Source organism: Herpailurus yagouaroundi, unplaced genomic scaffold (assembly GCF_014898765.1).
Source record: "Herpailurus yagouaroundi ecotype Mexico unplaced genomic scaffold, PumYag 202, whole genome shotgun sequence".
NCBI lineage: Eukaryota > Metazoa > Chordata > Mammalia > Carnivora > Felidae > Herpailurus > Herpailurus yagouaroundi.
Window position 1 is genome coordinate 14,354,435 of NW_024412433.1, and position 24,947 is coordinate 14,379,381.

The 24,947-nt window shown below is 43.7% G+C and overlaps 1 long non-coding RNA gene across 2 annotated transcripts in view; it reads right to left on the reverse strand.

Annotated features, from left to right (window-relative positions):
• Window positions 1-20,189: 20,189 nt before the first annotated feature.
• The window catches only part of LOC121014493 (uncharacterized), a 28,867-nt gene continuing 24,109 nt past the window's right edge, over window positions 20,190-24,947 (reverse strand). The window contains exons 7-8 of one of the 2 annotated variants that reach the window (XR_005783242.1): window positions 22,160-24,670; window positions 20,190-20,411 (exon numbers count right to left, since the gene is read on the reverse strand). This is a non-coding gene — a long non-coding RNA (uncharacterized LOC121014493). The remainder of the gene's footprint in view (window positions 20,412-22,159; window positions 24,671-24,947) is intronic. The other variant, XR_005783241.1, reaches the window with a different exon arrangement.

Here is a 24,947-nt window from a genome sequence, read left to right on the forward strand (position 1 = left end):
AGGGGATCTCACACACACTGAGTGGGAGGTGGTTCCAGGAGGGAGAGACCCCCTGTTATGGGCTGAGTTGTGTCCTGTCCCAAGTTCATTTGTTCAAGTTTTAAATCCCCGTACCTTAGGATGTGACTGTATCCGCAGATAGGGCCTTTAAAGAGGTAATTAAGGTAAAATGAGATCATTAAGGTGGGTTGTAATCCAACTCGAAGAGGAAATTAGGACACAGACGTGCAGGCAGAGAGAAAAGGCCGTGTGAAGACACAGGGCGAAGACAACCTATCCACAAGCCAAAGGGAGAGAGAGAAGCCTCAGAAGAATGAGCCCTACCGCCTCCTTGTTCTCACGCCTCCAACCTCTAGAACTGTGAGAACATGAAATTCTATTGTCTAAGCTGCCCAGCCAGCGGTCCTTTGTTAAAGCAGCCCTAAGAAACTGGTACATCTCCATCAGCTGCAGCGGGGCAGGAGACCCCCGCAGAGGACAGTGGGACGGAAATCAGCCTGAAGCACAGGTAAGGTCTGTAGAAGGAAGCAGAAATTCCTAGCACAGGGCAGGAGATACCTATGTGAACCAGATGAAATTGCTGACACCTGACCTGTCTTCAGCCGTACGAGTGGCAATTTCACATGGTTCAGCCCAACATAAGCCACGGGTCTGGAGCAAGCGTGTGGCCACCTGTCACACTGGTGAATGATGACAAACCGCGAGAGAGCCTGGTGGTGGCAAAGTACCCCCACTCCACCCAGCGTCTCCGCTCAGACCCTCAGTTTCCTCTTCTGTGAAATGAGGACAAAAGCTTGTAACTGCCTCACATAATTGTTGGGAGCCTTAAAGTAGCCGATGCCTGTAAGTGCTTACTTAGCACAGGACCTGGGACGGATTCGAAGATCTCAGTACATTTTAGGACAGCTTTAAGGACTCCCTGTGATGCAGGTAATAAGAGCTGAATCAAAATAGCTTAAAGGGAAAAGGAGGATTGTTCAAAGGGCAAAGATGCCTCGCAGAACACAAAGAAAGAACTTAGCCCAGCGGTTCCCACCTGGGGGGATTTTTCCTCCAGGGGACATTTGCCAATGTCTAGAGATATTTTCGGCTGTCACAACTGGGGAGACGCTAACTGGCCTCTAGTAGGAAGAAGTCAGAGATGCCACTCAAGATCCCACAGAGCCCAGAACAACCACCACAACAAAGAATGATCTGACCCCAAATGTCAACAGTGCTGTTATTGAGGAACCTCTGGCCAAGAGCTGAAAAGTGACCTGGAGGTAACTCAAGGTCAGTGTGTCCTGGCCGTTAAGTTGTCGTCTCCCAGCACCAAACCCTCCCCTCCCCTCTTCTTTGTGATGCTGCGGTTGAGTCTCTACAAGTCCCGTTTCTGCTCTGCTGGCTGGTTCCAAGTCAAGCTCTGTCAAGGGCAAGGGGTGGAGGAATCTGTGAGGCTGGAGGAGGGGAGGGGACTCGGCCCGGCCAGTTGGCTTCCTGCTCCTGACTGTGTCTTCACCCCAGCACCCGGCTGGTTCCAGGAGCGATGGATTCCAGTTTCCAGCTTTGTCTGGCACACCCATTGCCTGCCCCATGGTAACCCCTCAGAGGTTCCCCCACGGGTAATCAACTCACCTGTCCCTGAGGTGAGTCCATGGAGACTTCCTGTGAGTTCTAGAGGCACCCACGCCAGCAGGACGGCGCCCCATTACACAGCTCTGCACACCTCTCTTCCAAACCTCTACATCCCGATAACTCCAACTTCTGCCCTTCGTTCCCTCGGCTCGAAGGTCGTTCACGACTGCCTGCCGTTACTCTCTCTGGCCGCTTTCAGTGCTTGCTTTTTGCGTCTAGAGCCTTCTGATACCTTCTAGCCAATTGCCATTACAGGCACAGCTTAGAGATCTTGCGGGTTCAGTTCCAGCCCCGCACAATAAAGCAAGTATCACAATAAAGTGAGTCAAATGAAATTTTGGGCTTCCCGGTGCGTATCAGCATTACATTCATACCATACTGTACTTTGTCACGTGTGCGATGGCATTATGCTAAGAAAAATAACGTACCTACCTTAATTAAAAAATATTGTAGGAGTGACTGGGTGGCTCAGTCTGTTGGGCGTCCGACTTCAGCTCAGGTCATGATCTCGCGGTCCGTGAGTTCAGGCCGCGCGTCGGGCTCTGTGCTGACAGCTCGGAGCCCGGAGCCTGCTTCGGATTCTGTGTCTCCCCCTCTCTCTGCCCCTCCCCTCGCTCACACACTGTCTCTCTCACTCTCAAAAATGAATAAATGCTAAAAAAAAATTGAAAAAATAAACATGTTAGGGGCACCTGAGTGGCTTAGTTAGTTAAGCATCCGACTCTTGGTTTGGGCTCAGGTGGTGATCTCGTGGTTCGTGAGTTCAAGTTGCACATCTGGCCGCGTTGCTAACAGTGTGGCGACTGCCTGGGGTTCTCTCTCCCTCTCGCTCGCGGCCCCTCCTCCCATTCACATGAGCGTGCTCTCTCTCAAAAATCAATAAACTTAAAAAAAAAATACTTTACTGCCAAAAGTGCTATCATCTGAGGGTTCAGTGGGTTGGAATTATTGATCCCAGCTCACCATAGCAAATATAATAGAGAGAAAGTTTGACATATTGTGAGAATTACCAAAACGTGACACAGAGATAAAGTGAGCGGATTCCGTTGGAAAAATGGCTTGGACACAAATTATGGAAGCAGCCCAAGTGTCCACCGACAGATGAGTAAAAAAGATGTGGTGTATGTATACAGTGGGCTATTACTCAGCCATAAGAAGAATGATATCCTGCCATTTGCAGCAACATGGATGGAGCTAAAGTGTGTTATGTTAAGCAAAATAAGGCAGTCAGAGAATGACAAATACTGCATGATTTCCCTCACATGCGGAATTTAAGGAACAAAACAAATGAGCAAAGGTGAAGAGAGAGAGAGAAACCAAGAAGTGGACCTTTAACTATCGAGAACAACAGACTGATGGTGACCAGAGGGGAGGTGGTGGTGGGATAGGTGAAACAGGTGATGGGGATTAAGGAGCGCATTTACCACGATGAGCACCGGGGGTTGTACGGAGCTATCGAATCACTATATTGTACACCCAAAACTAATATAACACTGTATGTTGATTTACTGGAATTAAAATAAAAACCCTAACTAAAAAATGAATAAAACCAAGTTTAGAAAACGAAGAAAGAAAAATGGTGCTAATAGTCTTGATGCAGGGTTACTACAAACCCTTCAGTTTGTAGAAGTGCAATAAAACGAGGTATGCTTATATTAATGTTTTGTTAAAATATCTGGTGTGGTTTCTGTTTTCCTCACTGAATGTGACTGACTGATACACACATTTTCTTCATCCTTCTTGACAGAAAGGAAGGGGCCCATCCCTTGACTCTGCAGTGTAGATATTACAGGTCCAGCCATAGAACAAGAGAGAATCTCTCTTAGTCCCAATTACAAATTGCCAAGGAAGGAAATCTAACTGGCGCAGTCCTGTGCCCTCCCTTGTCCAATGGGCTGCCAAAGAGGGCAGGGCCATGTTGTACAAAATGGCAGCCCTTGGGGCGCCTGGGTGGCTCAGTCGGTTAAGCGGCCGACTTCGGCTCAGGTCATGATCTCGCGGTCCGTGAGTTCGAGCCCCGCGTCGGGCTCTGTGCTGACAGCTCAGAGCCTTGGAGCCTGTTTCAGATTCTGTGTCTCCCTCTCTCTGACCCTCCCCCGTTCATGCTCTGTCTCTCTCTGTCTCAAAAATAAACATTAAAAAAAAATTTTAAAAAATGGCAGCCCTTGTTCCCGATTCAGGTCAAAGGTTTAGCAGGAAGTTATTTCCCAGCTCTTTGAAACTCCAAAGTTTTTCCACTTAATTTAGTTATTGTTGGTTATAGTTTTAAAGTCAAAGGGTGCCCTCAAAATGGCTCTCAGTGAGTCATGTTAATATTGGGCTTTTGCATTTTCCCATTCACTCTCAGCAGGAAGTAGGGAGGTGATATCTTTTAAGAAAGGGGATGCACACTGATTGGTACCCTAAGAAATATGGTGCATGCAACTGATTTTGGAGCCCTCGTCTTCCTTTTCTAGATGCAACCAGATCCTAATGCTAGTCTAAATACAGGTTTGAAAAAGGACTAGATAAAACCTGGTTTCCACCAGACTGAAAAGTCCAAAATATTGAGTTTTTGAGGGTTCAAAATTTCATGAAGAGCTGGGTAAGTGATGGGTCGTGTTTCTAAAGATTTCCTCTGGCCTTGCTGATTCATAAAAAGAGCTTTGGATGCATGCTGAGCCATGGGTTTAAATCCTGTCTCCAAAACGTAAGCCTCAAGTGACATACCTGAGCATCAGTTTCTCAGCTATAAAATGGAGATTTTTATGCTCAAACTCACAAGGTTGGTGTCATGATTAAATAAAATAATACCTGTGATAGCTCCTAACAGAATCTCTAGAACTTATGCCTCTGTAGCTGTGCCCTATATTCTCTCTGCGTTGGTGGTTGTTTCCCAATCTCCAGCGTTTGGACACAAGTCAAGACTTCATCATAACACTTAAGCATAGGCCTGTCATAGCAAAGAAAGGCAAGCTGTACCCTGAACATGGCCTTACTCAGTCTCCAGTCCCCATAGTCACAGTATCAGTGGAACACAGAGACTTCTTGACAGCTGGTCAGGCACGTGCCCAAGGGCACAGTAGTGTCTGGCTAAGAATACAAATTCTGGAGTCAGGATGAGCTGGATTTAAACCCAACATTGCTATATACTAGCGGTAGAACTTTGGGCAAATTATTTCCACTTCATCCATAAAATAAGACTGATAATGACAGTAGCTGTCTCCAAGATAAACAGTGTAAAACACTTAGCTCCGTGAATGCCTGTTACTTGGGAAACATTCGATAGCAGTTGGGTTGGCTTAACTCTTATTATTTTCCATTAGTAAGCCTTTGGGGATTAGTTGGAGAATTTGTAAAGCCTCAAGTCAAAACCATTTCCATTAGAGAAAGAAACCAGTAGGGTTTGAAGGCATATAGACTTCTTCAATTTCAGAGTGCATTTTGTTAACACTTTTCTCCTAGAGCTGAAAACTGTTCCCACTTTTTTCCTACCAGCCATCATGGCACTCCATGACTGTTCTTTCAGTGGGATCTGTGATTGACATCAATTAAGATGGCAGGTTTCTCACTTGGCACTATGCCTTTCTTTCTGCGTGGCAAGCTCTCGTGCAGGATTTCTTAGGTCTGGGTACTACTAATAAGGAGGTCAGTGCCTGTTTGGAGACATGTGACCATTAGCCCACAGGCCAGGGAGTTCTCTATGATCCAAGACCAGCCATTTTGAACATGCTGCATAGCAGCTACACCAGGACTGCCTCAGGTTTGCAGACTTAACCTAATGAGACAGAGGCTTAAAAGCTTATTTAAAGGAGAAAAGGTGATTTAAAAATTGTGACAAATGCTTCAAAATGATTTGCAGAGGTAAAATTGTCCAATGAAAAAGAACGTCTCTGCATATTTAAGATACAAACGAATCGTCCATGACCACCAGCAGGAGAGTGGATAGATTGTGACATTTTCACAAATGGAATAATATACAGCACCAAAAATGAATGAACAATAGGTTCATTTTAAGTATGGGTGACCCTTAGAAATCAATGGGAAGGGAAAAAAGGAAATTGCCAAAAAAAAAAAAAAAAAAACAAAAACCCAATTCTTATACGTGGATGGAACCCGAGCGTATTATGCTATGGGAAGTAAGTCAAAGACAAATATCTTATGATTTCACTCATATGTGGAATTTAAGAAACACAACAGATGAACATAGGGGGAGGGAAGGAAAAATAAGATAAAAACACAGAGGGAGGCAAACCATAGGAGGCTCTTAAATACAGAGAACAAACTGAGGGTTGCTGGAGGGGAGGTGGATGAGGGGGATGGGCTAAATGGGGGATGGGCATTAAGGAGGGCACTTGTTAGGGTGAGAACTGGGTGTCACGTGTAAGCGATGAATCACTGGGTTCTATTTCTGAAACCCATACTACACTGTATGTTAACTAACTTGAATTTAAATTAAAAAAAAATAGTGATACAGGGGTGCCTGGGTGGCTCAGTCGGTTAAGCGTCTGACTTCAGCTCAGGTCATGATCTCACAGTTTGTGGGTTCAAGCCCCACCTCGGGCTCTGTGCTGACAGCTCAGAGCCTGGAGCCTGCTCTGAAATCTGTGTGCCTCTCTCTCTCTCCTCCTCCCTCATTCATGCTCTGTCTCTCAAAAATAAATAAATGTTAAAGTTTTAAAAATAGTGACACAATTTTCTAAAGTTCACAAGAAAGCAAATATAAATAATATATTGCTTAAGGAAGCATTCATAGGTAACACATCTATAAAGAAAGTAAATAAGATGATATTTTTTTCCAGTTTGAGGAATCTTTTCTTTTAAAAATGAGATGGTGTGATATATTCATACAGCAGAATATAATTTAGCAAGAGAAAGGAACCAATTAACTGATGCTTGCAACAATGTGAATGAATCAAAAAGCGTGTGCACTTGTATGATTTCATTTACATGAAATTCAAGAACAGGTAAAACCACTTTATAGGCATATAGATCAATATGGTGGTTGCCTCACTGTGGAAGGTTGCGTGGGAAATAGGGGTTTGAGGTATTAACTGAAAAATTCACTGGGAAAGAGCCTGAGGAAACCTCTTAGGTGATCCTATTTCTTGATCAGGATGATTGTTATGTTATATATGTAAAATTTCACCAAACTGAACACTTAAGATGTATGCGTTCTACAATGTGTAAGTTATACCTTAATTATTAAAAATAATTAAAATAATTATAATAGTACATGATATGTATTTTGATCTTAAAGTCCTTTTTGGTAGCATAAAAAGTAGGCAGCCTCACATATACACCAGAATTTATTTTTTATTTTATTTTTTTAATATGGTTTCCATATAACACCCAGTGCTCATCCCAACAGGTGCTCTCCTCAATGCCCATCACCCACTTTCCCCTCTTCCCCGCCCCCCAACAACCCTCAGTTTGTTCTCTGTATTTAAGAGTCTCTTATGGTTTGCTTTCCTCCCTCTCTGTAGCTTCTTTTCCCCCCCTTCACCTCCCCCCGTGGTCTTCTGTTAAGTTTCTCAAATTCCACATATAAGTGAAAACATATGGTATCTGTCTTTCTCTGACTGACTTATTTCACTTAGCATAATACCCTCCAGTCCCATCCATGTTGCTGCAAATGGTCAGATTTCATTCTTTTTCATTCCCAAGTAGTATTCCATTGTACATATAAACCACATCTTCTTTGCTTTTTATGTGAAATTTATTGTCAAATTGGTTTCTATATAACACCCAGTGCTCATCCCAAAAGGTGCCCTCCTCAATACCCATCACCCACCCTCCCCTCCCTCCCACCCCCCATCAACCCTCAGTTTGTTCTCAGTTTCTAAGAGTCTCTTATGCTTTGGCTCCCTCCTGCTCTAACCTTTTTTTTTTTTCCTTCCCTTCCCCCATGGTCTTCTGTTAAGTTTCTCAGGATCCACATAAGAGTGAAAACATATGGTATCTGTCTTTCTCTGTATGACTTATTTCACTTAGCATAACACTCTCCAGTTCCATCCACATTGCTATAAATGGCCAGATTTCATTCTTTCTCATTGCCAAGTAGTATTCTATTGTGTACCTAAACCTTTATCCATTCATCAGTTGATGGACATTTAGATTGTTTCCATAATTTGGCTATTGTTGAAAGTGTTGCTATAAACATTGGGGTACATGTGCCCCTATGAATTGGCATTCCTGTATCCTTTGGATAAATTCCTAGTAGTGCCATTGCTGGGTCATAGGGCAATTCTATTTTTAATTTTTTGAGGAACCTCCACAGTTTTCCAGAGTGGCTGCACCAGTGTGCATTCCCACCAACAGTGCAAGAGTGTTCTCATTTCTCCACATCCTCACCAGCATCTATAGTCTCCTGATTGCTTCATTTTAGCCACTCTGACTGGCGTGAGGTGATATCTCAGTGTGGCTTTGATTTGTATTTCCCTGACGATGAGTGGCATTGAGCATGGTTTCATATGCCTGTTGGCCATCTGAATGCCTTCCTTGGAAAAGTATCTATTCATGTCCTCTGTCCATTTCTTCACTGGGTTATTTGTTCTTCGGGTGTGGAGTTTGGTGAGTTCTTTGTAGATTTTGGATACTAGCCCTTTATCTGATATGTCATTTGCAAATACCTTTTCCCCTTCCATCAGTTGCCTTTTGGTTTTGTTGATTGTTTCCTTTGCAGTGCAGAAGATTTTTATCTTGATGAGGTCCCAATAGTTCATTTTTGCTTTTAATTCCCTTGCCTTTGGAGATGTGTCAAGTAAGAAACTACTGTGGCTGAGGTCGAAGAGGTGGTTTCCTGCTTTCTCCTCTTAGAGTTTTGATGGTTTCCTGTCTCACATTCAGGCCTTTCATCCGTTTTGAGTTTATTTTTGTGTCTGGTGTAAGAAAGTGAGAACTATCTATCATGCTATTGGAAGTCAAAAGAAAGCTGGAGTAGCCATACTTATATCAGACAAACTAGACTTTAAATTAAAGGCCGTAACAAGAGATGAAGAAGGGCATTATATAATAATTACAGGGTCTATCCATCAGGAAGAGCTAACGATTATAAATGTCTATGCATCAAATTTGAAAGCCCCCAAATATATATATAAAACAATTAATCACAAGCATAAGCAATCTTGTTGGTAAGAATGTGGTGCCACCAGAATTTATTTTGACATTATGTTGGTCCATGAAATCACAGGGGAGAAACTCTGCTCTGGCCTACTGACTTTTTGCATAGCGCTTAATCCATTCTCCCTTATTGATAGAACTTCTCTATCAGACTATGAAGACCAGGAGAACAGAAACCATGCCCCCATGGTTCCCAAACTGTGCACCAAGGTATCCTGTCCTGTGGCATATTTAAAAAAATTTTTTAACATTTATTTATTATTGAGAGACAGAGCATGAGCATGGGAGGGGCAGAGAGAGGGGGAGACACAGAATCTGAAGCAGGGCCCAGGCTCTGAGCTGTCTGCATGGAGCCTGATACGGGACTCAAACACACAAATTGTGAGATATGACCTGAGCCGAAGTCAGTCGCTTAACCGACTGAGCCACCCAGGTGCCCCTCCTGTGGGATATTTTAAATTTTGAGAGAAACACAACATTTCATCAAGAATGACGTGAATTTATAGCTTGAAATAGTTCAGCTTCAGATTAAGATTATGTTACATTCCGGTATGCCTGGGTGGCTCAGTTAGCTGAGCGTCAGACTTTGGCTCAGGTCATGATCTCACAGTTCGTGAGTTTCGAGTCTCTCATCAGGCTCTGGGATGACAGCTCAGAGCCTGGAGCCTGCTTTGGATTCTGTGTATCGCTCGCTCTCTGCCCCTCCCCCACTCATACGCTGTCTCCCTCTTTCTCTCAAAAATAAATAAAAACACTTTTTAAAAAGATTATGTTACATTCCTTTTCATAATACATTTTTTTTTTTGCAAAGCTGACTTTAGTGGTCACTGTCATAAAAGGTAAGTAAACACGAAATCAATATGCAAAGGGAAATGCGACAGTGTCCAATCTGATTCCAAGGATTGAGAATTTGTGCAGGGCCCGACAGGCACACATATCTCATGAATAAGTAATCGTGGTTATTTAGAAAGTAAATGAAAGTGCTATTTTTCTTTCAACTTATTTGTAGCTTAAATGGCTCCTAAATTGTTAACCCATAAGTATTTATTAGGTTGGCTTTTATCTATTAATTAAGCAAAGGGCTATTAGTTGTTAACTTTTGCAAGCTTGGGGATGTTGTGAAAATATTACTGAAACGTTAAGGGTAGCATGAACAAGAAAGTTTGAGAATCTCAGCTGTGACTCTCTATTACATACCCATAAACATAATCACACACACACACACACACACACACACACACACACACAGAAATTACCCAGCATGGTGTCTGATGTATAAGTTTTCAACAAATGTGTTGAGGAATGAACGAATGAATGGATGAATGAATGAATGGCAAAGCCATGCTTTTCTGGCTTACCTTCTCCTGGTGGGAAGTGTGTTCAAGGTATTCATCTCAGTATGGAGCCCCCTTAGTTAACCGAATCCCGGCCTTTCATCAAACAGGCTAGAGATGAAAGAAAAGAGCCCAAGCAGCTTCTGAGGTGCAGGTGCACCAGTTGGGAGGCGCGTGGGAAGGTTTCACAAAGGAAGTGAGCATTACAGACATTGAAAGTGGAGGATTGAGAGACAGAGAGCCTGGCATCTGAGATGGAAAGTGTTTCTGCCATAAGGGCTGTCATGACTGGAAAGCACATGAGAAAGCCCGAGAACAAAACTACAAGGGCAGCCGAGAAGGAGCCGAGGGAGAGATGGATCAAAAGGGAAGGGAGGTGTGAGTTGAACCAAGAATAGGAGGCACAGGCTGGCAGAAGCAGGCAAGTGACACATGCAAGAATCGAGAGGTCACGTCACTGAATTTGAATTTATTTAGAATTCGCTGAAGAAAAAGAGCAGGTCGGGTATTTAAAGAAGGGGGCGATATGGTCAGAGACTTGGGAACAAGATGTAATTTTAGCACCGGCGCCTGCAATGAGGCAATGAGGTAAAGAAGGCCACCTGGTTGACATGTGGCTTCGAAGAGCCCCCAGATGGGCTCCGGGCAGGGTTTGAAAGGTGTTCGGAAGCACGACGGAGTGTGCAAAATAGAACCCAGCGTAGCTTCGTCCGGGGGAACAATCTGCTGTGTTCGGATGGTTGCAAATGAAGGAAAACATGATTTGCGTTCTCTCTTTGGGCCGAAAACCTCCACGCTGCTCACATTCCTCTGAACGTGTTTACAGAACATGATCTAGACAAGCGTCACCTTTCGGCTACCGTGGGGGCCAGGGGGAGGTGGTTCGAGTCATCAAAATCTGCTCACACGTGGATCACATCCTCAGAACAAAGCCTCTGGGTGGCTCGCCAGGCTGGCAATGGGGTCTGCCTACAAGACTCCTACCACGTTTTGCCTTGTTCTGTCTTGAAGAGGGCTCATTCATTGTGTATGACAGCTCACATTTTAATGTAGATCTCCTATCGGGGTTCTCCCTACATCATCATACCATTTAAAAGAAAATATTTGCATCTGCTTCAACTTGGAACATTTTAGAACTTCATGTCAGAACTTCATTCCTAGTTGAATCATTATTCTCTTGACACGTGAGATACACTTATTCTAAAGTGCCGGTGATCTTTTTTCTTATTTCTTGGAGGTTGTGTTGTCGTGTGGTCTTCTTGATGATGCCTGTGTAGTCAGTACCCTTGAGAAATGTCCGGGGGGCAGATGAGTCTCATGGAAATTCTCTCAACTAAGAAACTGGGGATCAAATCCCAAGTTTATCGCACACTGCTGTGACCTCAGCCCAATCGCATTACCTCTCTGAACACCTGCTCCCCCACCCATCAGATGACAAGGGGCTGTCTGTCTCTGTGGGCACAGCATGAGATTCAGGCTCCCATGAGCCCGGGTCTGAATTCTGGGTCCACCACTTGCCACCATTCTGAGCCAAAAGAAGTTACTCACCCTGAATCCAAATTTTATCGTGTGTAAATACAAATAATGGTCTCTTTCTCATGGAGCTATTGAGAGAAATAAAGGCAATTATAGGTAAGGTTGCCAAATATTTTGTTGGGAGCCTCACCATCCGGTATTTGAGTTTTTTTTTTTTTTTAATTTTTTTTCAATGTTTATTTATTTTTGGGATAGAGAGAGACAGAGCATGAACGGGGGAGGGGCAGAGAGAGAGGGAGACACAGAATCGGAAACAGGCTCCAGGCTCTGAGCCATCAGCCCAGAGCCCGACGCGGGGCTCGAACTCACGGACCGCAAGATCGTGACCTGGCTGGAGTCGGACGCTTAACCGACTGCGCCACCCAGGCGCCCCGAGGTTTTTTATAGTTATATAGACTGCAAAGGGAAGTGACTTAGGTGCAATTCTTCCGGCTTACTCTCTAGGCTTATGCCTACTCTGCTGATATGCAGATTAGATGTTTAGTACGGGACTTGATTCCTTATAAATTCTGGCGCACAAGGCAGAACGGCTCTAGGCAGCCACGCACAGTACAGAGCTGTGATCAGGCAGGTAGCAATTATGAATAGTGCTGAACACTTTTATTTTATAAACATACAGTGCAAGCCAATCTTGGGTTTGCTTTCATCTTATTTACTCAGCACTTTCATTTTCTTAATTCGTTGTTCCTAGACCTCCTTTCTTTTTGAAACTGTTTAAGTGTTGACCTCAATTCCAGTTAGTTAACGTGCAGTGTTATGTTCGTTTCAGGTGTAAAACATAGTAATTCAACACTTCCATCCATTACCTTGTGCTCATCACGACGAGTGCACCTTCTTTATTTAACCCATCCCCCCATCTCCTTCCCCTTAAACTTCATTTCTTATTACAAACATAATACACATTTCTTTTTAAAAATTAAAAAAACACAGACTACTTTTTTTATGCTTTTATTTTATTTTGGAGAGAGAGAAATAGAGTGCGAGTAGGGAAGGGGCAGAGAGAGGGAGACACAGAATCCGAAGCAGGCTCGGGGCTGGCACTCATGGACGGTGAGATCATGACCTGAGCCGAAGCGGGACACTTAACCAACTGAACCACCCAGGTGCCCCTACCAAAGACTACTTTAAAAAAACAAACAGGGGCGCCTGGGTGGCGCAGTCGGTTAAGCGTCCGACTTCAGCCAGGTCACGATCTTGCGGTCCGTGAGTTCGAGCCCCGCGTCAGGCTCTGGGCTGATGGCTCAGAGCCTGGAGCCTGTTTCCGATTCTGTGTCTCCCTCTCTCTCTGCCCCTCCCCCGTTCATGCTCTGTCTCTCTCTGTCCCAAAAATAAATAAACGTTGAAAAAAAAAAATTTAAAAAAAAAAAAAAATAAAATAAAAAAATAAAAAAACAAACAAACTGTGATGTCAGAAATAACCACCACTAATATTTTGTTGTATAAATTCCTGTGTGTGTGTGTGTGTGTGTGTGTGTGTGTAGGTACAGAGGACTATAAATCCAATTTTACTGTAAACACAATTTTGCAATTTATTTTCTTTCAGGTCACATTTTTCTCACTGTGGTAAAATACACATAACATGAAATTTACCATTTTAACATCTTAAAGTGTATGACTCAGTGGCCCGAAGCACATTCATAATGTTGTGCAGCCACAACTACTGTCTAGTTCTAGAACCTTTTTAAAACCCCAGAAGGCAATCCCATACCCATTAAGCAATCACTCCCCATTCCTTTCTCCTCTCAGCCCATGGCAACCACTAATCTGTTTTCTGTCTCTGTCAGTTTGCCTATTCTAGATGTTTCATATAAATGGAATCATAAATATGTACTGTTGTGTCTGTCACTTAGCACAACGTTTTCAAGTTCACCCGGGCCGTAACATATATCAATACTTCGTTCTTTTACCTGATTGAATCGTCTTCCATTTGTACATGTATCACGTATCGACCTGCCTAAGGGATTGTATCTCCAACAACTCGAATTCTCACAATAATCCTGGAAGACGGACGGTGTGATTTGCATTTTACAGGGGAGAAAAAGGAGACAGAGGAGGCTATACAAGGGCATATGGTATTATTGTTGGTGCCAGAATCACAATCCGGGTTTGTCTGTTTACAAAGCCCGTCCACTTTCCATTTAAATTCTATTTACAGGGGCGCCTGGGTGGCGCAGTCGGTTAAGCGTCCGACTTCAGCCAGGTCACGATCTCGCGGTCCGTGAGTTCGAGCCCCGCGTCGGGCTCTGGGCTGATGGCTCGGAGCCTGGAGCCTGTTTCAGATTCTGTGTCTCCCTCTCTCTCTCTGCCCCCCCCCCGTTCATGCTCTGTCTCTCTCTGTCCCCCCCCCAAAAAAATAAATAAACGTTGGAAAAAAAAATAAATTCTATTTACAGAACTATTTCCTTAAGATAAAGTTCTAGAAGTGAAATTTACGGATCACAGGACATGAGAAATTTTAAAATTACTTATTGCCAAACGTTTTAAAGGCGAGACACTTTTGGTAACTTCATTAAGCTTGAACCAAGAATTTTACAGATTTAATTTAGTTCCAAAGTGCCTTTCAAAACTTGATGCTACAATTTTTTGGCATGAAGGCCATATTCAAATCGCAGAAAAATGAGCTCTTGTTTATGCATATCATAAATTGACTGCCAAGACACCAATGTGAATTTCAGGAGTCTCAAATTCTAGAAGGAGGAGTTAGAATTCATGATTTCATGCTCTGAGCCTCAAAGCATTTTGGCTAATCGTGATCAATCTTTTGATGAGTAACTCAAATCTGGAGGTTTTCGACACGAAGAAGGGGACTGCTCCAAATTCTCCTTGGGAGGAGAATTGGTATTAGGGACACGATGTTCGAATTTCTCGGCAAAATGTCGTTTTCTGATAAGTGGAAAACGTGTTTTCCAAAGGAAACCTGCTGCTCTGTGTAAAAACGAGTTCGATAATTGCTCTAACTTCTGTACCAAATACCAGATCGAAAATAATTTTTTGTGCTATGAGTAATCTTGGTGTAATGGCTATAACAGAACAGTTCTGAGTCAGTAAAACCCAAAAGTTGGTTTGGTGGAGGGTTTCAAAATACTTTTACTTATTTGGTAAAAGGAAGAATGAAATGCAGACTGTCGTCATTAAATGTTCTGCAATACAAATACTTTTTACCTGATACATTGTTTGCACTTAGTATTTTTGTTAGAATAGTAGGACAACCTGATTCCAATGCTTAACGGCATTAGTCGCAGGGATTTCAAAAAAAGTTGTGAGGAGATTAAAATGTATTTACTTATGCACCAAATGTCTATTGAGCACCTACTCTGTTAAATCGCTAAGGACCTATCAGTGAACAAAACAAATAACTCTCTACCCTCATGGATATAGCTCAGGTAGCTGGCTGGTTGGAGGATACACACCAGACAAACAAAATGCTATCTATCCGATGGTGATAAAAAAAAAAAAAAAAAAAAAAAAAAGCAGGATGAAGGATAGAAGGTGACAGAGAGGGTGACTTTTGATCAAGGACCTGAAGAGAGAGAATATGCTGTGCAGTAATCTGGTAGGATAGATGGTTAAGGCAGGGGCGTCAGTAGGAATAAAGATCCTCAAGAAAGATTGCAGTTGGAGGATTTGAGAACAGCCCAAGGGCCAGTAGGAGCAGAGTGAATTGGGGAAGGAATGGTCGGCAATGAGGTTACAGAAATCTAGGGCCATGGAGGCCTTTGTAAGGATTTTGGCTTTTCCTCTGAGTGGGAAACTATTCCAGGCCTTGAGTAGATGTGATATACTTATTAAAAGGTTAACTCTGTTTGCTGTGTGGGAAAAAGACCATAGAGAGGCATGGGTCGAAATGAGAAAACCTTTCAGAAGTCTCGTGCAGTAATCCAGGCTAAGATGGCCGTGGCTTGGGTCCAGCGGAGAAGTGGTTAGATTCTTGACATATTTCTGAAGGTAGAGCCCATGGAATTTGCTTACAGATTGAATGTGAAAATGATATAAGAGCCCATTCAGGGATGATTTTGAGGTGGTTAGCCTGCAAAAAATGTCATTTATTTAAAAGGAACATATCAAGTATAGGTTTTTGTAGTTGTTTTTTATAATTGGTTTCTGTCATGGGATGATGAATGAGTTTGGTTTGGGGCGTGTTATGCTCAAGATAGCAATTGTAGTCCAGCTGGGGCAAATGAAGATCAAATCTTTCCAGCTGGATCTTCACTGGCCAAGTCCTCCATTCTGGATGGGCTGTATCAGCCCATAGAAAGGATGATTTTTTTCTAATTTGTATGCCTGGAGTAGACAGAATTCTAAGATCATCCCCCAAAGTCTGGCCCTGGGTACACAAATATGTTCTCTTAGCTATTCACTCAAACACTAGTATAAACACTAAGTACTAAAGTATTGCTGTGAAATTGCAGATGTAAGTAAGTCGTCACATCAGTTGGCCTTCAGGGAGATTATTTGGGTGGACCCTGCTGAATCACTTGAGGCCTTTAAAAGTAGAATTTCTCCCAAGGATTGGAAAAGAAGAAATCAGAGACACACACACTCCAACTTGCCTTCCCATGGTGGCCACAAGGAAGAAACTGTGGGTGCCTCTATGAGCCGAGAGATGTCCTCATACAACGACTAGAAGGAAAACAAGATCTCGGTCCTGTGACAGCAAAAATCTGAATTCTGCTAACAGTCAGTGACCTTGGGAGAGGACTCTAATCCCAGATGAGACTGCATTCCTGGCCAACACCTGGATTTCATCCCAATGATCCTCTGAGTAGAAAACCCAGCCATGCTGTGCCTGAATTTCCGACCTACAGAAATTGTGAGATAATTTATTTGTATTGTTTTGACAAAGCTCTTTAAAACACACACCATCGGTGACAGGGGCAGCCCTAAAGGAGAGGAAGCGGAGAAAGCTGGCGTAGACAAATCTTTCAATGGGTTTTGCTAGAGAGAGGACAGAGAAATGGTGATGTATAGAGAAGGGGGTCAAAACAGTACTGTTTTGTTTTAAGGTGAGAAATCTTATAGTATTGAATACTGACGGGAAGGGCAAAATTGCACAGGAGAAACAAAATTGTATTCCAGAGAGAGAATAGTCCTAGTGCAATGTCTTGGAGAGAGGGGTGGGACCCAGGAGATAGTAGGAGGAGTGGGTTTGGTCTTCCACAAGAACAATGGCATCTTTCCATAGTACTGGAGGGAAGGAAAAGTGTCCTCTATGCACACAGAGAGAGGCCAGCTAGTCGCTGACTGGTAGGAGACTCCTAATTGCTTCCATTTCTCAGTGAGATAAGAAGCAAGGATATCAGTCAAAAAGGGAAAGACGGGAATGTAATCATCTAGGAGTGAGGGTAAGTGAACAGACCAGGGAAATACAGTGGGCTGGCTTTGGTCTTCTGAGACTAGTGACTAGGAATTTAAAATCATCAGGTTCAGGCTTTAAAACATCAGAGAGTTGCCTTTAGCCAAATTGGGAGTTTTCAGATAACTACAACGAGAGAAAGAGAGACACAAGGGAGTCCAGGATATATACAGGGGATTGGTCGTGATGTTTGCCATGGAATCTAAAGCATGGCAAGAAACGTATAGGGAAGCAGAATGAGTAAAAGGAGGTAGGACCATTGAGTTATAGGTCCCTGGGGTAGGCTGAATAATGCCCCCCCACCCACCAACGATGTCCTTGTCCTAACCTCAGGAACTTGTGAATGTTACCTTCTATGGCAAAAGGGACTTTGTCGATGTGGTTAAGTATCTTGAGACGAAGAGATTATCCTGGAGGACACAATGTAATCACAGAGTCCTTATAAGAAGGAAGCAGGTCAGTGCCAGAGAGGAAGGCAATGTAATGATGTCAGAGGCAGAGATTGGAGGGATGTGCTTTAAAGATGGAGGAAAAGGCCACAAGCCAAGAAACACAGGTGGCCGCTAGTCACTGAAAAGGTCATAGAAACGGATTCTCCCCTCAGAGCCTCTGAAAGGAACCAGTTCTGATGACACTGTGACTTTAACTCAGTGAAACTGATTTCTGATTTCCATGCCCCAGAACTGTAAAGTAATACATTTGTGTTGTTTGAAGCCACTAAATGTGTGGTGATTTGTTACAGCAGCAATTGGAACCTACTGCAGTCCCAATAGAATTGAAGAATGGTTGAAACTGAGATGCTCAAGGGAGTGAGCTCAAAGTTAAGAGAATGTGGTCAGCAAAGGAGGTACCTGAGTTGGGCACATGAGATTGTGCAGTGAGTGGCCGTGACCATGTGATGAGGCTAAGACCACAAGATTTGTGGACGAGGTGTAGTAAGACATAGTCATTTGAGAAAAGACCAAGGACCTCAGAGCCTAGGGCTTAGAAGAATTATCTAAGTGGGTAAAAAAATTCTTCAACTATCATGATAAATGTGGCATTGGAGAGTGACAGCGATCTAGAAGCTTAACTCTTGTAGAACCAAGGGTGAGCGACTCTGGGGTTTATAGACGACTGCAAAAGGGAAGGGGTAGCAAGTGATTGAGTCTGATGGTAGGAGTCTTACAAATGGGAGGAGCAGTGGAGGGAAGAAGTAAGAGGATGGTCTAGAAGAGGGATAATGGGAACAAGGACAACATCTGCCCCCTCACTCCAGGCTCACCAGTATGAAGGGCTGAGTGAGCTAGAACAGCCACCACCTGAGACAGCTACACGGCAAGCAGTGCCCTTGAATGCATCCAGGATTCAGAGAGGGTAAGAGGGCAAGGGAAGTAAGTTCCAGGGAGTCCCATGGGTATGCTTTGCTTTGTAGGAGGGAGTGGGAGATGAAGCCATATGGAGGACATATAGTGCGGTATGTGGGTAAGAATCTCGAAAATGAGGGAGCATCTTGGAGAGGATCCTAGCTTCCGAATGGTGGCTGATGAGATTTGTCCCAATGGCCTCCTGGGAGATGGTGGTAAAGAAGTTGTGAGGACTTGGAGGTTAGAGGGGGTCATCGTGCTATTGGCACCCAAGAAAGCTCTTCATGCTTTCACCCTCTTCATGCCTACTCATGGCAGCAGAAGGAAAAGGGATACTGAGTGTGAACATATTTTGAGATACATGATATAAAGGGAAAAGATTACTTACATGTTCATCTGATAGAAAAGTGATACATGACAGAAAAGAATCTCTTGCTCTGATTGGTTTTCACAACAGCCAGGCATCCACCCCAGAACCTGCAATGGCTGTCAGGTTTCCAGCTACTCCCACTGTAGGCCAGAGCCTGAGCTGACGAGAAGTCAGAGCACCATCTTTCAAAACCCACATCTCTGCTCAACACCAAGAAGGTCCAAGAACAGACTGAGCCCCTGTCTTATGATCAGCGGGTTGAACTTAAACTTTGAAGGTTTGGTGCTTTGGGCCCATTTTCAATATGCTCCCCAAATAACAACTTTATTATAAACACGGAGTCCCAATCAAAGTGTGGGTCATGGGGGAAAAAAAATCTAGTATTGTGTGATACGTGGGAATGTTCGAATTAAAAACAAAAACCTGCATGGTGGGACCAGCCTTTCAAAGAGTGTCACAGCAAGTACATGTCGGCAACTGAAGTTGAGACAGAGGGGAAATGAGTTGCCAGAGGTCTTTGAGGTATTATATGATGTTGAGGTCACAATAGCCAAACAGACAAAAGGCTGTGGACATACAGAGACTGAGGAACCCAGTAGGGCAAGAATCGAAAGGGCATCTTACTGTTGCCTAATATTCATGAAGAGGCCTTACCCAACATTGTACGTTAGCTTGTGATTCCTGCATTTCTCTGGCAGGATGGGTATAACATACCATCTTGTAAGTCCGGTCTTCATCTAGGGTGGGTGTATCCCAAGCAATGAACGACTGTGGGAATACCAGTAGGGTCCTCAGCCATCAAAAATTGGTTCAATTTTGCCAATTCCTGAAGGGCACAGGAAGCAGGTTCTGGAGGACACCCAGGACCAGCTCTTCTCCATTTGCTTTCAAGGTGTTTAATCCCTTTCCTCAACCCTTAACACATAGCAATCATCAGAGCTACCTCCTTCTTCCGTGAGCTGGCAGGGGTGCTCAGAGATGGCAAACTAATTTTGCTGTCAGTCAAAGAGAAACACACTCTGAAAAACCCCTTCTGACCCTAACATTCTGTGATCATAAAACAAACTTCCCTGTACCCCCAATCATAGTGTGTATCCTTAAATTAAGTACAATTTGACTTTGAATGACCCATGTCACATGTCTCTCTCTCTGAATAGGAATGATCAGGAGGCCACTCTGCTCCGCTTTCTACCATCCATGAATGCTCATGCAAGAACGGACGACTGCCACTTTGCCTGAACAGAGCACAATATGCAATTACTTTAGTCAAAAGTACTTTGAGGGGATAAACTCAAGGTGAAGCTGAAAAGCTAACTTGTTGTGTTCATCTACACTTTCATCTTTATTCACCAGGAATTAGACTTTAAGAGTACCAAGCTTCCTGTGTTGTAGTCTTTCGTCAATTCTTGATTCTTCTTAAGGGAATTACTAAGTTCCTTAGCATATGGCCTTTTACTAAGATCATCAACCAACCCTAGAAGGAAACAGAATGAGTGGCAAAGAGCTCCGGAAGCGTGGCACTCTCCAGGGAATGTATGAAGCCACCAGGACTACAAAGGGCATCCACTTATGAGCTTGCTTTGCAAGTGACTGCTCGCCTGGCCTGAGTGAACGTGAGGATATTTGAATTTGAGTTGAGTCTGGGGTGAGGAAAGTGGAGCGAGGAGGAAGATCCATTTTCCATAAAGCATCAGGTTCAGAAGGGGTACAGAAGAGCGTTTGGAGCATCTTTGGGACTAGATGAGAGTCCTGGGCACCTGTTCAGAAGAAAGCAAAGGCGAAGGAAGACCAAGACAGACTTTACCTGCTTTGATTGCTTCCCTGTTATTCAAAGGAAATAAACTTTGGAAAGAAACCTAGGAAGCATCTTAAGGAATGCTTAGTTTTCATCTTATTTCCTAGTCTGTTGAAATAATTAAATTTTCATCGTTAGCCATCAGAGGATGAGGTTTCTCTCATCTCATTGGCTTTACACAGGGGTGGTGTTTTTTTTTTATTGTAAAAAGATTTGCATTCACCGGAGGCCTTTGCATCTGAGAAGGAGATTTCTGGAGCTTCTGCCTCCCCCAACTCCTTCCTATCCTCAGCCTGGACTGCAGACCACAATCACCAAAGCTGTCAGAATTAGAATCTCTTGGGTTGGGGCCTAGAAACCGAATTTTCAAAAATTTCCCTGAACAGCCAGATTCGGGAAACACTGAAAATTCCCAAGAACAATAGAAAAGATGGAGGAAGAAGAGGTGAGGGGATCCGGGGGAAGAGATCAAGTGCTCAGAGGACTCTGGTTGTCTCTCTGTGCTCTTGTGCAACAGAAAGCTAGGACTTCTTGTCCTTGCTTCTTCTTATCTTCTACTAGCTACTGGAAAGAATGAGGGGAAGTTGGATGGGAAGACCCTTGGTGCTAAGGATTTCTGCATTCAGGGGGTCATACCGAGTGGGGTCAGACTGGGTATTTGTGACCCTTGTGAATTACCTAAATTAACTGAGTCTCAGTTTCCTCATCAATAGAGCTCAGTGAGTGGCTGCCACCATCCACTAATGGGCCCGGGCCAACCCAAAGTAGGCCACAATTTAGAGCCTCCAAAAGAGTCCCAGACATGGCAGCCCTGGCATTCCCAGGCACCAAAGACACGCTAGGGCAGTGTCAAGGTGATCTGAAATACACATGGGCCCTGATGGAGCCCTGAGCCAAGCTGGGAATGGGACCAAGTCTTTCCCAGCCCTCCCATACTCTTCTCGTTCCAGTTTTGCAGACTCTGAACTGTCAAGTCTCATTCAAGCCTGTCTTCTTCCAAATGAACCACAATCATTTCCTCCCCACCACGGCCTTCTTGCCAGCTCCATTCCTTTGAAACTGGCCACTGCTAATTATTGGTCTGATTAAAGCAATGATCGCTAATGTATGGATGATGGGTGCGTTTGCAACTTTTCAGGGAGTGTTTGTTAATTCAGAGTGGTAAAATGGATTCAGGAGGTGGATCGTTATGGTCTTGACTATTCGGGGTTCCTTGACTATTCCAGGGAACTCCTCACCCCGAAACTGATCTGTCAGCCTCAGAAGTGCCATTCCAGTCTTTTCATTGGTCAGTTTTGTCTCTACATCACACCAGACTGAATTAAATATGTGGAGGAAAGAGTGATGGCCAGCACACCCCATCAGAAGCCATGAGAGCTTTCACCAGCATCATTTTTCTTCAAATGTCAAAGAGTTTGCCTATGATATTTACCTGAAAATAAATGCCTGTTTGGATACCTCTTCTTCCACAAATCTTAAATGAGTAAAATCTTGAATGACTAAAAATGTTACACCGTCAGATCCAGGAATGTAGTTAAGATGCTAAGACTCTCAGAACTTGGGGGGAATGTTGTATAAACTGCCTGTATGATTAGAGTTGGCTCCTCATGACCAAAACATAGTGTAAACAAGGTAGGACTATATTTCTCTCACATATGAAAGTCCAAAAAGGTGTCCCAAGACCATTATGGACTTGCAAGTGTCACTGACCTTTACTTTCTGTCTCCTTGCTCTTCCTTCAGTGGCCTGGATTCATGGTTAGTTTATGATCCAAGATGGTGGCCCCAGTTCCGGTCAACATGTCCGCATTGCAGCCAGAGGAAAGGAGGAAGAGGGGAGAGCACACACTCCATTTCAGGACACTTTACATAAATTTAACACACAGTTTCCACTAAAATCCTGCTGACCAGAATTTAGTCACATGACCAGGCCTTTTTGCAAAGAAGGTTGGGAAGTGCAGCCTTTGATCCAGGTGTGTTTTCCCTTCTAGGTTATTGTGGGCTTTCCTCAGCCCTCCTGACTTCCATGTACCTTAGCCCTGGCAGCAACCGCATGCATGTCGCTGCCTGGAGCAGCTGCTTCCTGAGGCATAATTCTTCTTTCTTGCCTTGGCTGTCATGGCACTTGTGAGGTCATGTCCTGTGCATATCTAGGTGCTGATCTGGGACCGAGTCCCTGAAAACATTCACTTTTTGTTAGTTTCTCTAAGGCATAGAAGACATTCTCTGTCCTGACACTGTAGTGGAAAGTAAGGGAAAGCCCCTCAGACAGTTGATTCCATTAATCGACAAAGATGTTAATGAGGCATTGGATGTGCCAAGTGCTGGGCAAGGTGTTGAGGATGCACCTAGAGGTGTGAGGCCTCTAGGGAGACAGGAGCAAATGCAATGTCAAAAGTTGGATGGTTATCAGGGAGCTCTGGGTGAGGTCACCCGGACTATCAGGGCAGAAAGAGGCAGGTAAATCATGTTGAAAGAGGCTAGCTTGAAAAAGACTTTTGAAGAGGAATAGGGATTAGTCAGGAAACATGGAAAACATGTATTCCAGGAAGAAGGCTTAACATTACCAAAGGAAAGAGAAGGAAAAGAGGGTAGTGTGCTTATGCAATACATGCTATCTGGCATTTTTGGAAATGCAAGAAGAGGGAATTAGAAAGGCGAGAAGGCAGGGACCAACTCCTGGACCGTCTTGAATGTAATATGAGACAAGTTTCACTTCAGATTCAAGACAATGGAGAAACCATCAAAGGGTTTCAGCCCATGACACGGTCAATTTTGCGTTTGTAGATAGAATACTCTGGTAGCCCCATGAAAGAAAGTTTCAAGGAGGGTTAAAGGGAAGAGGGGGGACCAAATAGGAGCCTACTGTAGTAATGCGAAGAAAGCTGATGATAGTGTGAACTAGCATAGGGGAAGGGAGATAGAGATAGAAAGAAACATCACAGAAGTCAGCCAGATAGGTGTGATGTCTGACTGAACGGGAGGAGGACTGAAAGAAAGCTACTATGGATGACGCTTTGCTTTCTAGTATGGGCTTGACTGGATGGTCCTGCTAACCAACGAGAGCAAATGTACATGAGAAACATATTTAGAGAAGATGCTGCTCTTATGTGGTAGACAATTAAGGGTGCTGTGCCTGGGGATATCCAGGTGGAGAAGTCAGATTGTTCTAGGAATCAGAAGCTTCTGGCCTGGGAGTTCTAGGTGGCCATGAGAAGCATATAAGTCTCAGTTTCCATCATGTACCAGATCATTCAGATGGGACTTGTGGAGTGAAAAGAGCAGTGATCCAAAAGCAAAGCATGAAGGAGCTTTTTCAGAAGGAAGAGCACCAGGGTGGAGGGATACAATGAAAGCCAAAGGCTGAAAGAGCTTGATAAAGATAGTACGGACCATGGTGTCCTGTTGGGTATAAGAGACAGACCCCAGATGAAAGGACTCAGACAGCTTTTGTAGTAAAATAGGATGTCGTTGGTGACCTCACTGGGAGTTATATCAAGCTTCAGGAAATGAGCTTCATCTCAGAGTAAATTAGCATGAAAAAGGGAAATGCTGGGTTCTGACTTCTGTGTGGAGTAAAGATGTTGGACAGTTCCTAGTGGTTTTACAATGTAAAGGAAAGTTTTATTGTTTTTGGTTAGTATCAGGGAGATTTGCATGCTTCTTTTGGCTGCAGGAAGGGAACCAATAAAGAAAGAACTTGACTTGAAATTTCTCAATAAAATAAGAGGCAGGAAGTCTTCTATGATTTGCAAATGGAAATGAGCAGTGACTTTTGGAATCATTTTTGAGGGGAACGGAATAGAGGATGACCAAGAACCAGTAAAGGGCTTGATGGAACTCTCTCTGGGATCAGAGTCCTGTTCTGCTACCTTAAGAATGGAATTGGAACTTGATACTCCACTTTATGGATTTCAGCGTCTGATCGCCTCAATCTTCAAATATAGTCTGCTCCTGGATCCCTATCGCTGGGCTCTAATCCACTTCGTGGCACACTTTTGTGCATTGTGTAACCTCCTCTATGTCTTACCGACAATTTTCTATTGCTAACACTGTTATCTACTGTCATTTTCCCCAGATACTTTGTTCTACCTGCCAAACTTGAATTTTCTCTTCACCTTGCATCTGAGCTCACTCCAACCACAACTTGACAGTCCATGATTAAGTCCCAATCTTCACTTCTCCTGGTCTGCTCTAACCTAATCCACCACACCAAGTTGGTCTGCAGGCAAAAAAAAAAAAAAAAAAAAAAAAAAAAAATCTAAGCAATGGGTAAAGAAAGGTGACTTTCTACTTTCTTCCTCGCTCCTCTCTTAAAAGAGATAATGCTAATCTGATTGGCCAGATTTCAAGACATTGACTGGATTATGTTTACTGGTGAATGGGGTCTCTGGCAATTGCTCAGCCAGTACTTGCTGAGCTTCTGTCATGAGCTTCTGTCATGCTGTTTTAGGTTCTGGAGACACAGCAGTGGATAAGACAGTAGCCCTGACATTCTA